This window comes from Staurois parvus, unplaced genomic scaffold (assembly GCF_062004578.1).
Source record: "Staurois parvus isolate SC_StPar_1 unplaced genomic scaffold, SC_StPar_1.0 ptg000249l, whole genome shotgun sequence".
Classification (NCBI taxonomy): domain Eukaryota; kingdom Metazoa; phylum Chordata; class Amphibia; order Anura; family Ranidae; genus Staurois; species Staurois parvus.
The window spans coordinates 5778803-5783918 of record NW_028318045.1 but is presented as its reverse complement, the minus strand read 5'-3'; the positions used below and the strand labels follow the sequence as shown (position 1 = coordinate 5783918).

Genomic DNA, 5116 nt, shown 5'->3' with positions numbered 1-5116 from the left:
CATTTTTTTGTGATACGGCACTGCATTACTTTAACTGACAATTGCACGGTCATGCAACGCTGCACCCAAATTAAATTTATGTCCTTTTTTTCCCACAAATGGAGCTTTCTTTTGGTGGTATATGACCACCTCTGCATTTTTTTATTTTGAAAAAAAAAGACAATTTTGAAAAAAAAAACCACAATATTTTTTACTTTTTGCTATAAAACATAAAAAAGGGGAAAATTTTTTTAAAAAATCTAATTTCATCATAAATTTAGGCCAAAATGTATTCTGCTACATGTCTTTGATAAAAAAAAATCCCAATACATGTAAATTAATTGGTTTACGTTAATGTTATAGTGTCTACAAATATATATACACTGGAATTTTTTTTTATTTTTTGTATACTAGTAATGGCGAAGATCAGCGGGACAGCGGCAGGCATTCTGACACTGGGGAAGAACTGACTAACTGTCACTGACATCCCCAGTGACACTAATACAGTGATCAGTGCTAATAAAAAGCACTGACACTGTACTAATTACACTGGGCAGGAAGGGGTTAACATCTGGGGCAATCAAAGGGTTAACTGTGTGCGTTTCACATTATGTGCTGTGTTTGACAATGTGTTTTTACACGAAACGCATAAGAGATTAGCCTTGTCACACTGACGTCTCCCCACCGAGGCTACACGTGGGCACGGTGGCCATTTTTAACATTATTTATTGAACTGACATACTACTGCATATTACCACTGAGGCTGTTTATCTCACTGAGATTTCCTGTGAGTTTTCCTGTGAGTCTTATGGATATTCTGATTTTATTGCACAACATTTTTCATTAATAAAAACGTACTACACTATCATTATGCCTTTGTTTGGTGGCTTCAAATTTTTGAGCCATTCAAGGTTGGAGTAGTACCTCTGGTGAAAATCGACACTAAGTAGTTGGAGTCGCCCAAGGAGTTTTCCTCACAGTTACCTATGTGTGGGATTGGTCTGCTGCGAGGTTTGGAGTGCTGTCTGATGTGTGTGTGCCATTGGAGCCCTCCCCCCTTCCCCATGTTGTGACCAGATCCTTGATGACTACCAGGGTTCCACTTCTGATGTGATATTCACGATATACGCATTTGACTTGCGCTTCTGGTAAGTGCAAGCACACTTCATTTTCATATTTCACAAGAAGTCACTTGCACCGAATCCTGATTTCACTGTGAATACTGGAATTTTCAATTAAACATTTTACGGATTTCATCCATTCACAAATTCACTGGACTTATATTTGATAATGATATTTTATATATGCTTTATTTTTGACAATGTTTGGATCATGGAATAATCACAATAAGCCATGTTATCTCAATTTCTATTGCTATGTCCATCCATTCACTGTTGCACTTGTCACCTTATAATTTTCTGTACCATTAATCTCATGCAAGTTTCATGCTTGCAGGTTATGAACATAGTCACTTGTTTATGATAAGCGCTGCATAAATGTTTTATAATGTGCTGTGTGCTGTTTTCCTGTGTAAGCATGCTGCTTTGTATTGCTCTGCTATGCTGGTGCTGACAGGAGAGAGATCTGTATTGTGTTCCTCGGCGATCACCGGGTACTGGCGGGAATCTCCGGCTGGGACCCGGTGATCGACAGCTGAAGCCGCCAATGGCAGTGCGGGTAGGGCGGCTTGTGCGCCCCTACCCGGAAATACATCATCACATACATACATATATATCTATACATATATATATATGATTTTACACAGCCCTGCCGCCCTGTAGCAGTAGTTCTACTATAGGGTGGTCAGGAAGCGGTTAAAGGCCAACTCTAGGAATGTTTTAAAAAGTTAAGGTAGGCTACAAAGTAAAAACCCTGATGTACTGATTTTCTCTCTCATTTCTCAAGGTCCTAAAATGCCAGGACAGTACAAACACCCCCAAACTGACCCCTTTTGTCATTTTAACAGTATGGGCATACCACATTTGTGAGACTTTTTTGCAGCTTAGACACATAAGGGGGCCCGAAATCCAAAGAGCACCTTCAGGCTTTCAAGGGACATAAATATTGGATCTGATTTCTTGACTACCTATCACATTTGTTGAGGCCCTGAAGTGCCATGAAAGGAGAAACACCCACAAAATTAACGACCAGGTGGGAATTAATTAGAGTCATTCAAGGGGCATAAATTATACATCTAATTTCCTGAGTACCTATCACATTTTTAGTGGACATGGTGCACCAGGAAAGTAGAAATGAAGATGAAAATAATTTTTCTCACATTCAGCATATGCACACTTAGAATTTCACCCTAAAACACATTCAGCTACTCCTCATGAGTATGAGGATACCACATGTGTTAGACTTTTTCAATGTTTGGGCTGATTATGTACTGGACATTGTGTCTTGTGTATCACAAAAATCGACCAGTTGCATAAAAAACTATGTATTGTAATGCTCACCTCCGTACAAGTGGTTAAGTATAGATAAGGGTAGCATCACCTAAAGTAGCAAGCAGAAGCAACACTACACTGGTGTGACAGTGATCAGGAACACTGTTGCTGGTTGCACTGGCTCTGGTAACAATCTGCTGATGTGGTGGCAAGCAGAGACAAAGTTGGCTGTACTGGCAGTGGTATGGCTAGCGATCAGGAACATGTGGCTGGCTGCACTGGTCTGGTGACACTATGAATGGTGTGGCAGTGATCGGGAACACTGAGGCTGGTTACACTGATCTGGCGACACTGGCACTGTTGCTGCAGCGTTCAGGAACGTTGTTGCTGACTTACACTGATCTGAAGACTAGCACTGGTGTAGCTAGCAATCAGAAACACTGTGGCTGGCTTACACTGGTCTGGTGATGCTGGGACTCATGTAATGGAGATCAAGAACACTGTTGCTGGCTTACATTGGTCTGCGATACTCAGACTGGTATGTTGGTGATCAGGAAAACTGTGGTTGGCTTACATTGGTCTGGTTATACTGGGACTTGTGTGATGGAGATCAGGAACACTGTTTCTGGTTGCAGTGGCTCTGGTGACATTGGCATTGGTATGGCAGTATTCAGAAACATTGTTGCTGGCTTACACTGGTTAGCGACACTGGGACTGGTGTTGCGTCAATCAGGAACACTGTTGCTGGCATACGCTGTTCTGGTTACACTGGCATTGATGTGGTGGTGATCAGGAACACAGTGGCTGGCTGCACTGGTTTGGTGACACTGTACTAGGGTGGTTAGCGATCAGTTAAATATATCTACAGTCATGGCCAAAAATGTTGGCACCCCTGCATTGCTGACAGATAGTGCCCAGAAAATAGTTGCAATTGCAAATATTTAGACATTCTCATGTTTATTTATTTTGTTTGCATTTGTATGACACTAAAAAGTGGAGACGCAAAAGGCCAAATCTGACACATTCCACATCAAACTCCAAATTTAGATTGGATAAAATTATTGGCACCCTCAATTTAATATTTGGTAGCACACCCCATGGACAAAATAACTGAAATCAACCACTTCCTGTAACCATCAATGAGTTTCTTATACCTCTCTACTGAAATTTTGGATCACTCTTCTTTCGCCAACTGCTCCAGGTCTCTCAGATTGAAAGGGTTCCTTTTCCCAACTGCTGTTTTGGAATCTCTCCACAGTTTGGATTGAGATCTGGACTCATTGCTGGCCAGTCCAGTACTCTCCAGCTCTTTGTCTGAAACCATTTTTGACTTGTGCTTTGAGTCATTGTCCTGTTATAAGACCCATGACCTCTGACAGAGCCCCAACTCTCTGACACTGGGCCTTGCATTGCACCACAGAATTCTTTGGTAGTCTTCAGATTTTATAATGCCATGCACACAGTCAAGAGATCCAGTGCCTGAAGCAGCAAAGCTACCCCAAAACATCAGTGAACCTCCACCATGTTTGACTGTAGGGACTGTATTCTTTTCTTTAAAGGTCACTTTGGGCTTTACCAAAAAGCTGGAATTTTGTTTCGTCTGTCCATGGCACATTCTCCCAAAAGGATTTTGGCTTCCTCAGGTAAGTTTTCGCAAACCCCAATCTCAATTTTTTATGTTTCTGTGTCATTAGTGAGGTCCTCCTGGGTATGCTACCATAGTGTCCCTTTTCATTCAGATGGCGATGTATAGTGCAAGCTGACACAGTTGTACCCTGTGCCTAAAGGTCATCTTCAATTTGTCTGGAAGTTGATTGAAGTTCTTTATCCGCCATTCAAACAATCCTTCATTGAAATCTCTGATCAATTTTTCTCTTTCATCCACATCCAGTGAGATTAGCTACTGTGCCATGGACTGCAAACTTCTTGACAGTGTTGCACACAGTGGACACAGGAACATTAAGATCTCTGGAGATGGACTTGTAACCTTGAGATTCTCCATACTTTTCCACAATTTTTGTACTCGAATCCTCAGACAATTCTTTGCTGTGCATTCTCTTCTCCATGCTTCACACCGCACATAGCTACACAACTGAAAGGCTGAGTCAATTTTTCATCATTGTAACTGGTTGCCAGTGTGATTTCTGTATTGTCAGCACCTGTTATTGGATATAGATGAGTTTAATTATAAATTACAGGAGCATCACAAACGTAGAATGCAATTATTTCTTACAATTTGGAGAAGGTGCCAATAATTTTGTCCAGTCCATTTTTGGGGTTTTGAATGGAATGTGTCAGATTTGGCTTTTGTTTCTCCACTTTTTTCTGTCATACATTACAAACAAAAAAAAATAAACATGAGAATGCCTAAACATTTGTAACTGCAACAACAATTCTCTGGATGAAGTGGTGCATTATCTGACAGAAATGCAGGGGTGCCAATATTTTTGGCCATGACTGTATTTCTAAATGCAAGCAGTGTAAGTGATTGTATTTTACCTGGTATCAGCCTCTTGAAGTCCCTGTACAGCAGAACTCAGACTGGGGAAAGCAGCAAAAAGAGCCTCAGCTATAGCTGTGCTGTAGTGCAAGGTGCATGCTGGCAGGTAAGAGATCACAGTGTCAGAGAGATGAACTCATCAGTCTACTGCTTATCCTTTAACACAGCAGTTCTCAACCTGGGGGTCGCGACCCCTTTGGGGGTCGAACGACCATTTCCCAGGGGTCGCCTAAGACCATCGGAAAAC

At 41.4% G+C, this 5116-nt stretch overlaps 1 pseudogene; it reads right to left on the bottom strand.

Moving 5' to 3' along the window:
* Nucleotides 1–3832: 3832 nt before the first annotated feature.
* On the bottom strand, nucleotides 3833–4435 carry LOC149459718 (uncharacterized; annotated as a pseudogene).
* Nucleotides 4436–5116: the final 681 nt, after the last annotated feature.